Raw genomic sequence first — 13,276 nt, forward strand, 5'->3', positions numbered from 1 at the left:
AAAACATCACCAGCTTATTTGCTTAACCCAAAGGCCAGATAAATCCAAAACTGGACCCAGGCCCATGACACTGGCCTCTGACCACTATGCCCAAAGCTCCACAGACACCTGGGGTTTTAAACAGAGACTTCTGGCCCCTACAAAATGAACAGACTCCAAAGGACGGCCATGGAATACTGTCCCTGTCCCTTCACTAGAGAAAGTATCTATTATAAAATGTGAGTGCAGCAACCCCAGAGTCAATCATAAGGGCTATGATTAAAGGTCTTGAGCACTCAGGACAAACAAAATTCATCACTCCTTCCCTCTAAGGCAGCTCAGTCCTATCCTCCATATGCAGTAGTAATTTCGTTTCTGAAAAGAAATGTAATGGTTTATAACACTCCGCAAGGGAGTTTAATGAACCATTCAAATTCTAACTCTAATCCGCTAGGTGCAGACATTGTTTACTCTCTGCCCAGAATGTAACAATATAACAACCATGTAAGATCCATATATTTTTGTGTATTTATTCATTTATAGCTGTTACATGGCCTAAACAGAAATAAATAAGATCCCAGAATCGGCCAACCTTGATTTCTTCCTCTCCTGTACCATCCCACTTAAAGATGAGTGGCCAAGTTCTGTAACCACATAACTAGCCCAATCTGGTTCAATTATGTGTATAAACTAGTAAGTTGTATTTCAGTTGTCACGAACCCCCAGGTTGTAGGTCAGGTAACTCAAGCACAGATGAACCCAGTGTGCCCAATGCGTGATACCAGAGTCAATCAGAACTAAAAAGTCAACCGCAAGCAGAACCAAAGGGCTCGGATCAGGAAAAAGAGAGAATTAAGAAGCAAGCCTCGGCATCACCTCAGGGCATGCGCCAATCAGATCATGTCTTGGCATCACCCCACAGCATGCTTCAATCAAATCACACCTCCTGGCATCACTTCGTTGCAAGATCCAATCAGATCACACTTCACTAATTATATTGCCTCATGGTAATCCCTCTGCCTATAAAACCCGCCCCAGCCTCCAGCTCAGGGAGACAGATTTGAGTGTTTCTTCCTATCTCCTTGCCAGTCGACTCCCAATAAAGCCTTTCTTTTTTCAAAAGCCAGTGCCACAGTATTGGCTTCTATATACATCCAGCAGCGAGCCCATTGCCCAGTAAAACAGTTCTAGGGTTTCATTTCTCAACATAACTGTTCTCTCCACCTACAATGCCACCGTTCTTGTCCATGGCCTTGCTTTCTCCTCAGGGACGACGGCAAAAGCCAAACTCAATGGTCTCCCTGTCTCCAATCTCTGCCTCCACTCCTCCCATCTCCCATACCCATCACACTTGCCTTGAAAGAAAACTCATGACCTCACCAAGCTGCAGTGGCCTGACATGCAAACAGTAAAGGCAATTATGAGCTAACTTACTAAGCACTTATGAAAATGGCAATGAATACACAAAATGTTCTTTATAAACTGACAGGACTACATGAATCTTACAGAATAACAGGAATAAAGCAATGGTACTAATGTTTTTTGTTTGTTTTTGTTTTAAATATCATATAATACTGGTTGGGTGCAGTGGCTCATGCCTGTAAATCCAGGACTTTGGGAGGCCAAGCAGGAAGACTGGTTGAGCTGAGGAGTTGGAAACCAGCCTGGGCAACATAGTGAGATCCTAGCTCTACAAAAGAAAATTTTTTTAATTAGCCAGGTGTGGTGGCACGTGCCTGTCATCTGAGCTACTTGGGAGACTGAGGTGGCAGAATCACTTGAGCCCAGGAGTTCAAGGCTGTGGTGAGCTATGATCACACCACTGCACTCTAGCCTGGGTTACAAAGCAAGACCGTGTCTCTAAAAATAAAAAAATTTTAAAAAAATCATAAAATACCACTTAATTCATTTTGATACCATCATCCCAGAAACCACAGTACCATCCAATTTTGCCTAGGATAAAAACAAGGCCAAAAACTGATTTGCTGAAGACTTCAAGGTAAAATGCTATATAGTTGGAAACTGACAAACAGGAGTTTTACAACAAACAAGCTTTTTCTTACCAAAACATACATTTCTCCTGGGAAAGAGTCTTTCTGATTGTTTGATCCTTTTTTACCATCAGGTGATTCCTTTTCTTATCAATTCCTACAGAAAAGGTTGGCTAGGCCGGGTGTGGTGGCTCATGTCTGTAATCCTAGCACTTTAGGAGGTGGAGGTGGGTGGATCACCTGAGGTCAGGAGTTTGAGACCAGTCTGGCCAACATGGTGAAACCCCATCTCTACTAAAAATACAAAAATTAGCCAGGCATGGTGGCAAAGACCTGTAATTTCAGCTACTGGGAAGGCTGAGGCACGAGAATCACTTGAACCTAGGAGGCAGAGGTTGCAGTGAGCAGAGTTGGTGCCACTGCACTCCAGCCTGGGCAACAGACTCTGTCTCAAAGAAAAGAAAAAGAAAAGATTGGCTATAGAATACCCAAATTCTCTAAAGGTCATTTTTCTAGACAGTCAACCTGGCTAGGCCTGGAGCCATGCCAGCACAGGATGGGCCTTCAGTAAATGTTGGCTGAATAAATGAAGAAATGCCTCAAAACTATCAGACAGCTATTTCCAGACCCAGAAATTTAGACCACACTTCTTTCTGTAACTAATTCTAAACCTGGTAACTTTCAATATTAAAAACTCAGGTTGGACGTGGTGGCTCACGCCTGTAATCCCAGCACTTTGGGAGGCTGAGGTGGGCAGATCACTTGAGGTCGGGAGTTCCAGAACAGCCTGGCCAACATGATGAAACCCATCTCTTCTGAAAATACAAAAATCAGCCAGGCATGGTGGCATGTGCTTGTGGTCCCAGCTACTCAGGAGGCTGAGGCAGAAGAATCACTTGAACCTAGCAGGTAGAGGTTGCAGTGAGCCGAGATCACACCTGGGCAACAAAGCAAGACTTCATCTCAAAAAAAAAAAACTCTTATTTATGTTTAATTATACAGAAATAGAGTTTTAATATTAATCTAAACTAATAAAAATTATATCACTAAAAAGGAGTCACAGTAAAAAAAATTAATTATTAATATTTAGTAACTTTTGCTGCAATTTAACCCAACATTTAGATTCCTATTTCTTTAACAAATGAATCTCCAAGATATCACTCATTGTTCATGGTTCGGTTTTAAAATGACCAATTTTCACCATTACTCAAAGCTTTTGTATATACTGAGTTCTAAAAATGCCTTTTGAACTTGTGGAAAAGCAGTGTGCCTAAGCTTGTCAAGAGCTTTACTCTGACACAGTAGTTCTATTTTGGATAACCTACCTTAACAAGATAACGTAGGGACTCATTGTTAAGTGCTCCTAGCTACAGAGACCATGGTGAGTCAAGATGGTTTAAGGGCAGCGTACTGGGGTTGAAAGGCTATCACCTCTTGTTTCTAGGTGAAGTAAACACTCCAAAGCCTTAAAAATAATTCTGAAACTAGCTTCCTGTTATTCCACTGCAATACCAATAGAACTTTATAATCAGAACTGGACATACTGAGATCCTTCTGCAGTTTAAATAGCTAGCAAATTGAAATGTTTCTCCAGTGAGTAACTGTCAAGCATTTGCCATTTATTTCCAAAATTAATGATGCTGATGCTAGTGTTTGTCTGCTTAGCCAGAACATTGCTGTGGGGAGTATTTAGCAACATTTATTTACTGCAGGAAAAAAAAAAAAAAAGTAGCAACAGGCTTTACATTTACAAATCACAACATAAGAGAAAGAAAAAATAAACAATATAAAAATTATCAGGCTCCTCCTGACTCATGGTTCTCTAAACACTACAGCTTCTCTTCTGAGAACCACTCCTCCCTGGGGAAGCAGCCAAGAGGAGCGACACAGACAGATGGAGTCCAGGCTTGAGCCTGTCAACTTACCAGCCATCTGACGATGGACAAATTGCTTAAACTAAGACTCAGTTGCTATCTCTGAAATGGTAAATTGCAGATGATAATAGTTTGATCATCTCAAGGTCACTGTGAGGATTGAGTGAGATAATCTAGTATGTATTTTGATTTCTCCTTTTTTCCTTTATTTTTTTGAGACAGGGTATTCTCAGGCTGTTGCCTAGGCTGGAGTACAGAGGCGCAATCTCAGCTCACTGAAACCTCCATCTCTCAGGTTCAAGCAATTCTCCTGCCTCAGCCTCCCGAGTAGCTGGGATTACAGGCGTGTGCCACCACATCCAGCTAACTTTTATATTTTAAGTAGAAATGAGGTTTCGCCATGTTTGCCAGGCTGATCTTGAACTCCAGACCTCAGGTGATCCACCAGCCTCAGCCTCCCAAAGCGCTGGGATTACAGGCATAAGCCACTGCACCCGGCCTCCTAATATTTTAAACCTACACTGGAACTCTCCTCTCTCCCCACACCCCCTAACCCATTCTCCTATTCAATCAAATCACATTGCCTCCCACTGCCTTCAGGAGAAAGCTCAGCCCTCCACTGCAGGACTTGAGAAGCCTCTAGGATCCTACCCTGTCTTCCTTCTCTATGTCACAGCTCCAAACATTCCTACCCCTACTCAACTCTAGGCATGCCAAACTGTTTAGGGTTCCCCAAACATGCCACCCCTTAACACCCCATTCCCCCCACATCTCCATCTGTCTCCCTAACATTCCAGTGTTTCAAACTTTAGTGCTCTAGTTCTTAGAAACCACTCTCATACTTCAAATTATCTTCAGTCCCAGAAGAAGTCTTAGATATTACTACAGAGGGAGGGAGGTAGAATACCACGGTGGTGTTTTGGTAGGACCAAATCTATCCTATTTAAAGACATATTCTTACATAAGTTAATATTATAGTCTAATTATTAACTATTATAGTTAATATATTCTAATTCTAATTGTAATGGAATAGTTATATTCTATTCTAATTATATATAATACTAATAATATATAATTATATTAGAATTAGTTAATATTATATTCTAATATAATTATGTAATTGTTACATAATTAATTCTAATATAATTATGTAATTGTTATATAATTAATTCTAATATAATTATATAATTGTTGTATAATTCTAATAAAATTATATAATTATTATATGATTAATTCTAATATAATTAGAATTAGAATATAATATTATTATATAAAAAATATATTAACTACTATACAAGAAAATACAATGTGGCTTTATTAACTTTTTTAATCTATATAAGAACTTTATAAGGCAGATACTGTTATCTCCCACATTACAAATGAGAAAATGGAAGCACAGAGGGGTAAAATAATTTGTCCAGATACACAAGCTGAGACGTATGACTCCATGAAAGTTAGTGAAAATTACTCAAAAACCAGTCTTACAATGACAGTGCTTCGGCCCAGCTCTTAAGCACTGGCACATACTACTTCCCTTGACAGTAACAACTAAGGCAGTTTCATGTGGTGTGTCATGGATGATCATGCGGAAAGCACTCAGGGAATATGTGTGAGCCAGCCCCAAAAAAAATGCCAGAAAAAGCCAGGCTCAGTGGCTCACACCTGTAATCCCAGCACTTTGGGAGGCTGAGGCAGATGGATCACCTGAGGTCAGGAGTTCAAGACCAGCCTGGCCAACATGGCGAGGCGCTGTCTCCACTAAAAATACAAAAATTAGTTGGGCGTGGTGGCGAGTGCCTATAATCCCAGCTACTCGGGAGGCTGAGGCAGAATTGCATGAACCCGGGAGACGGGGGCTGCCGTGAAATGATATTGTGCCACTGCACTCCAGCCTGGGTGACACAGCAAGACTGTCTCAAAAAAAAAAAAAAAGAAAAAACAAAATGCCAAAAAAAGAAAAGCCAAGCAGTAAAAACCTCCATTGCCAAGTTTAGTATCCCATATCCCATAGAAATCAAAAACAAGATCTATTTGAACACTCTGCTGTAATCTAACAATCATGAAAAACGAAAACTGGTAGCTTATTTTCATGTCATACTAAAATTGGGAAAAAACAGGTATTTTTCCCAAAGATCTGATGATTTTATGAGAGATTTTTATAAGAAAGCTGAAATATCATAAACCAGCTGCTTAAAGCTCATAAAGCCCAAAATCATTTCATTTCAAAAAAATAATGTACACAGATGTCTGAAATCTTCATTAGTGTTTTCTCCAGTGCCCTCTAATGGCCATAAGATGAAAAAGCAAAGAAAAATACATTCCCACAAATTATCCCAAACTCTTCACCCACGATAAACAAAGTTTTTGATTTTTTTTTTTCTTTTTTTTTTTGAGATAGGGTCTCGCTCTGTCACCCAGGCTGGAGTGCAGTGGCGTGATCTCGGCTCACTACAACCTCCGCCTCCTGGGCTCAAGCGATCTATCCACCTCAGCTTCCCAGTAGCTGGGATTATAGGCACGCACCATCACGCCCAGCTAATTTTTGTATTTTTTGTAGAGACAGGGTTTCGTCATGTTGCCCAGGCTGTTCTCGAACTCCTGAGCTCAAGCGATCCACCGGCCTAGGCTTCCCAAAGTGCTGGGATTACAGGCATGAGCCACTGCACCCAGCTAAACGAAGCTTTTAAATAAGGCTTAACCTGGTAGAAAATACAAAAATCTCTAAATCAGCTATCTCATGCATCATTTTAAGACAATTTCACCAATTAAAATTACTCAGATTTTTAATTAAGAGTCATAACATTACACATTCACGTTGACCCAGTATATCAATATGGGGAATGTGTAAATGTAGGAAAACATTCATACATTTTTCAAATTAAGAAGGTCTCATAAGATCTCTCATAAAATCATCAGATCTTTGGGAAAAATACCTGTTTTTTCCCAATTTTAGTATGACATGAAAATAAGCTACCAGTTTTCGTTTTTCATGATTGTTAGATTACAGCAGAGTGTTCAAATAGATCTTGTTTTTGATTTCTATGGGATATGGGATACTAAACTTGGCAATGGAGGTTTTTACTGCTTGGCTTTTCTTTTTCTTTTCTTTTTCTGGCATTTTGTTTTTTCTTTTTTTTTTTTTGAGACAGTCTTGCTGTGTCACCCAGCTGTGTTAATTATAAGAGCAGAAAACTTGAAATCATCAAGTGACCAACTCTAAGAAAATGTATAAGCAAATTTAAAATGTCTAAGCAAGGCCAGCCCGGTGGCTCACGCCTGTCATCCTAGCACTTTGGGAGGCCGAGGCGGGCAGATCACTTGAGGTCAGGAGTTCAAAATCACCCTGGCCAACACGGTAAAAACCCCCTCTCTACAAAAAATACAAAAATTAGACAGGCATGGTGGCACATGCCTGTAATCCTAGCTACTTGGGAGGCTGGGATGGGAGAACTGCTTGAACCCAGGAGGCAGAGGTTGCAGTGAGCCAAGATTGCACCACTGCACCCCAGCCTGGGCAACACAGTGAGACTCCATATCAAAAAAAAAAAAAAAAAAAATAGGCCAGGCACGGTCGCTCACGCTTGTAATCCCAGCACTTTGGGAGGCCAAGGCAGGTGGATCACGAGGTCAATGGATCAAGACCATCCTGGCCAACATGGTGAAACCGCCTATACTAAAAATACAAAAATTAGCTGGGCGTGGTGGCGCGTATCTGTAGTCCTAGTTACTCAGGGGGCTGAGGCAGAAGAATCACTTGAAAGAGGGAGGTAGAGGCTGCAGTGAGCCAAGATCGCGCCACTGCACCCCAGCCTGATGACAGAGTAAGACCCCGTCTCAAAAAAAAATAATAATAAAATAAAATGCTCATTTCAATGTCTGTCGGGCTTTTCAAGATTATAAAGCACTTTCATATACAACAACTCTATGTTCATCAGGAAAGGGGATTAAGGCTAGGGAAGGTTAAACTGTACCTTTAGATCACCAAGTTACAATCTGGCTGGACCAGACCTTGTACCCATATTATTTCATCTACTTGTCATTGTTTCTTTTTTTTTTTTTTGAGATGGAGTCTCACACTGTCGCCCAGGCTGGAGTGCAGTGGCACGATCTCAGCTCACTGCAAGCTCCATCTCCTGGGTTCACGCCATTCTTCTGCCTCAGCCTCCCGAGTAGCTGGGACTACAGGCACCTGCCACCACACCTGGCTAATATTTTTGTATTTTTTAGTAGAGATGGGGTTTCATTGTGTTAGCCAGGATGGTCTCCATCTCCTGACCTCATGATCTGCCTGTCTCAGCCTCCCAAAGGACTGGGATTATAGGTGTGAGCCACTGCACCCAGCCTACTTGTCATTCTTAATAGCTTCTCTTCCCGGGCTTCAAAATACAAAAGCTACTAAAAATGACAAAGACCACATGGCCACATGGAAGTACAAGTTGAGTAGCTTTAGCTGAAATGCTTAGGAGATCAGAAGTTTTTCAGATTTCAGAATTTTTTTTAGATTTTCAAATACTTGCATTATGCTTCCCAGTTGAGCATCCCAAATCTTCAAAGCCAAAATCTGAACTGCTCCAATGAGTATTTCTTTTGTTTTGTTTGTTTTGTTTTGTTTTTGAGATGGAGTCTTGCTGTGTTGCCCAGGCTGGAGTGCAGTGGCACAATATTGGCTCACTGCAACCTCTGCTTCCAGGGTTCAAGCGATTCTCCTGTCTCAACCTCCCGAGTGGCTGGGACTACAGGCGTGCGCCACCATACCCGGCTAATTTTTGTATTTTTAGTAGAGACAGGGTTTCGCCATGTTGGCCAGGCTGGTTTCGAACTACTGACCTCAGGTGATCTGCCTGCCTCAGCCTCCCAAAGTGCTGGGATTACAGGCGTGAGCCATCATGCCCGGCCACATGTTTGTATTTTTGAGACAAGGTTTTACTTTGTTGTCCAGGCTGGAGTGCAGTGGTGTGATCATAGCTCACTGCAGCCTTGACCTCCCAGGCTCAAACAATCCTCCCACTTCAGCCTCCCAAGTAGCTGGGACCAAAGGTACCAGCCACCACGTCCAGCTAACTTTTTATGTTTCGTAGAGACAAGGGTCTCACTATGTTGCCCAGGCTGGTCTCAAACTCCAGGGGTCAAGAGATCCACCCACCTCAGCCTCCCAAAGTGCTGGAATTACAGGAATGAGCCACCAAGCCTGGCCTGGTGTGGGCGTGAATTTATTTTGAGACAGAGTCTCACTCTGTCACCCAGGCTGGAGTGCAGTGGTATAATCTAGGCTCACTGCAACCTCTGCCTCCCGAGTTCAAGCGATTCTCCTGCCTCAGCCTCCTGAGTAGTTGGGACTACAGGCATGTGCCACCACGCCAGGCTAATTTTTGTATTTTTTTAGTAGAGACAGGGTTTCACCATGTTAGCCAGGCTGGTCTCGAACTCCTGACCTCAGGTGATCCGCCTGCCTCGGCCTCCCAAAGTACTGGGATGATAGGCATGAGCCACCAAGCCCAGCCTGAGCATTTCCTTTGAATGTCATATCAGGACTCAAAAACTTTCATATTTTGAAGCATTTTGGATTTCAGACTTTTGGATTAAGGACACTTGACATGTATTAGGAAGTAAGTAACAAAATGCTAAAACAAGAGAAAGATGCTAATTTTAAATTTAGAAAATAACTATAATGTTAGAGTATTATATTTATCACAGTATTTTTTTAATTTTTTTTATTAATAGAGACAGAGTGTTGCTATGTTGCCGAGGCTGGTCTCAAATTCCCGGGCTCAAGCAATCCTCCCACCTCAGGCTCCCAAAGTGCTGGGATTACAGGCAGAGCCACCGCACCCAGCCTGGAATATTTTTTTATGATAAGCTTTACAAAAGAAACCAAATAATCCAATATAAAAATAGATGAAACACAGTGTACAATAAAGAATAAGATGTCTAGCCTTTGTCCCCAGCTCCTGGAAAATTAACCTCTAAATCCTTGAACATTCTCAAGTGATAGGATTATCTTTTTTTTTTTTTTTTTTGAGACGGAGTTTCACTCTTGTTGCCCAGGCTGGAGTGCAATGGTGCAATCTTGGCTCACTGCAACCTCCGCCTTCTGGGTTCAAGGGATTCTCCTGCCTTAGTCTCCCAAGTAGCTGGGATTACAGGCATGCACCACCACGCCTGGCTAATTTTTTTTTTTTTATTTAGTAGAAACGGGGTTTCACCATGGTGATCAGGCTGGTCTCCTGACCTCAGGTGATCCACCTGCCTCGGCCTCCCAAAATGCTGGGATGACAAGCGTGAGCCACTGCGCCTGGCCAGGAGTATCTTTGTTACTCATGGTGAGCACTTCAGACTACATCTGATATTTTATGCTAATTAGGTGTCTCATGGCAGACCCCTAGGGCAATGTGGTATCAGCCCAAAATTCAGGAGGAAGAGGGGGTGCTCAAGACTGAGCCTTACCACAGAGGCAATCAATTAATCAATCATGCCTAGCTAATGAAGGCTCAATAAAAACTGGGCCAGGCACGGTGGCTGACATCTATCACCAGCTGCTGGTCGGCCCCACTGGGTCTGGCAGCCCTGCCAGGATGGGCCCACACCCTCCTCCTCCAGTCCCTGCCCAGCAGCTGCACTTGATCCCTCTGTAGTCCCTTTGCTTCTGGCTGATAAATGATGTCAACCTGCTGCCTTAGCTGCCAGACCCTGTACACTCCTCAACTTCCGTTGTGTGACCAGTTCATGGTTTATTCTCTGTTTGTCTCCCATGTCTTCCTTTTCCCCTGAAGAATCCTGTCTTCTCTTTGGCCATCTCAAATTGAGAACCTAAACTATTCCTGCAGGACTGCCTGGCTGGCACCCACAAGCAATATCTCTTGTTCCAGCAGGACCAAGGGAGCCAGCCTCCAGTGAGTGACTCCAGCAAGTGCGGTCACCTCTCCCTTGAGGGTCTGGGAGCCTGGCCCCAGCAAGGGGCCCTGCTGACCTCTGGCTCTAGTGAAGCTGAGTGTCTTCACTTTATGGGTCACACTCTTTCCATTTCTGTAAGGAATCTTGGCACACCTGGGGCTTACCAGTGGCCCAGGTAATTTTTGTTTCATGGACTATGGACTGTTTCAAAGGGACCTGATCCTTTTGAATTTTGCACAGCCCTAGATATAATCTCTTTTGATAAAAGGGTCTAATCAGAGGAGCACTATGGAACGTCTGTAAACACGTTTTTATAATTCCATGTATAGTTGGTATGCAGTCACGTAATACCAGTCCCTAGCAGCCGCTCTTCTCTGTATAGGGCCATAATAGGATTCCGAAGAAATCTCGGGGAGGGAGGGAGAGTTGGAATAAATGTCTATTCCCTGGAGCCCAGACTCATTATAAGTTGCCACTGCCAACATGACACCAAAGTGTGTGAGTTGTCAATGCAGCACGACAGCATTAAAGACTGATGCTAAACCTCAAAAAAAAAAAAAAACAGGAAATATCAAAACTATTCTGACCTGAGGACAATGGGAGCCTTGGACTTAAGAACAATAGAACCAGCCGGGCACAGTGGCTCACGCCTGTAATCCCAGCACTTTGGGAGGCCAAGGCGGGCGGATCACAAGATCAGGAAATCGGGACCATCCTGGCTAACACGGTGAAACCTCGTCTCTACTAAAAACACAAAAAATTAGCTGGGCATGGTGGCATGCACCTGTAGTCCCAGCTACTCGGGAGGCTAAGGCAGGAGAATCTCTTGAACCTGGAAGGTGGAGGTTGCAGTGAGCCAGATGGCGCCACTGCACTCCAGCCTGGGCAACAGAGGAAGACTCAGTCTCAAAAAAAAAAAAGGAACAATGGAACTTCCCAGGCTTTGCCTTGTGCATGTCTTCCCTTAGCTGATTTTCTGTATCCTTTCCTTTCCTCACAATGAACTATAGCCTTGAGTATAAAAGGGAGCTCTGTGCATTTTTCTAGCAAATTATCAACCTGAAGATGGTCTAAGGACTGCAACAAATCTGTAGCTGGTGTCAAAAGTGGGAGCAGTCTTGGAGACTGTGCTCTTAGACCTTGCAGTTTATCTAATTCCAGGCAGACAGAAAGAAATTATCCAGGCCAGGCGCAGTGGCTCACACTTGTAATCCCAACATTTTGAGAGGCTGAGGCGGGCAATTATTTGAGGCCAGGAGTTTGAGACCAACCTGGCCAACATGGTGAAACCCCAACTCTACAAAAAATACAAATTAGTTGGGCATGGTGGCATGCACCTGTAATCCCAGCTACTCGGGAGGATGAGGCAGGAGAATCACTTGAACCTGGGAGGCAGAAGTTGCAGTGAGCCGAGGTCACGCCACTACACTCCAGCCTGGGCGACAGAGCAAGACTCCATCTCAAAAAAAAAAAAAAAAAAAAGAAATCTTTCACAGGAAAAGAAAAAAGGCAAATGAACAATAAACACAAAATGCATCCAATCTCATTCAAAATTTTAAAAATGCAAATTAACACAAAGCTACTATTTTTCAGATTGACAAGATTTGAAAGATTGATAACACCTCAGATGTAGAGAAACAGGTACTCTCATTTCTCTTCTACAATGGAAACAGAAGGGGAACTTTTTACAACTTTTACAAGGCAATTCGGAAATATCAAAACTACAAATTCCTTTTGACGCTGGAATTTCAATTTTAGGAATTTATTCTTCGGATAAGTTTATATCAGCCACAAAAAATATGAGCAAGAGTATCCATTACAAAAATGAGAAAACACCTGAATGTTAATGAACAAGAGCCAAATAAATTGTGGGACATCATTACGAACTACCTTAAAATAAACCTTACATTGAATTCATCTAATATGACAGGACCAGAAAGCTGTCGTGTTAAAGGGAAAGAAAAGCAGTCTGTATACCAGGAGTACAAAATGATCCCATTTGTGTAGCCAAAAAACAAAATTATACCAAAACAAATGTGTTTATAAGGCAATAAAATACCTGGAAGAATACTGTCAAACTGAAAACTGTGGTTACTATGAAAAGCGGATCCAGGAAAAACAGGAACAGAGGACTGCTGTCTGTGAAATTTTAAAACATATGTCAACAGGGTTTTAAATTAAAGGAGGCTGGACACGGTGGCTCACGACTGTAATCCCAGCACTTTGGGAGGCCAAGGCAGGTGGGTATCTTGAGGCCAGGAATTTGACATCAGCCCAGCCAACATGGCAAAACCCCATCTGTACTAAAAAAATAGAAAAAATAGCCAGGTGTGGTGGGACACGTCTGTAATCCCAGCTACTCAGGAGGCTGAGGCAGGAGAATCGCTTGAACCCAGAAGGAGGAGGTTGCAGTGAGCTGAGATCGCATCACTGCACTCTGGCCTGGGCAACAGAGCAAGACTCCATCTCAAAAAAAAATAAAAAATAAAAATAAATTAATTAATTAAATGAAACTACAAAGAGAAGATCAGATCAAGTTAA

The 13,276-nt window shown here is 42.5% G+C and overlaps 1 protein-coding gene across 1 annotated transcript in view; it reads right to left on the reverse strand.

The window, feature by feature from the left end:
* Window positions 1-13,276, reverse strand: part of LOC100607540 (S-adenosyl-L-methionine-dependent tRNA 4-demethylwyosine synthase TYW1) — a 275,604-nt gene that overhangs the window by 216,908 nt on the left and 45,420 nt on the right. The gene's annotated exons all lie outside the window — the stretch shown is intronic.

Source organism: Nomascus leucogenys, chromosome 17, assembly GCF_006542625.1.
Source record: "Nomascus leucogenys isolate Asia chromosome 17, Asia_NLE_v1, whole genome shotgun sequence".
NCBI classification, from domain to species: domain Eukaryota; kingdom Metazoa; phylum Chordata; class Mammalia; order Primates; family Hylobatidae; genus Nomascus; species Nomascus leucogenys.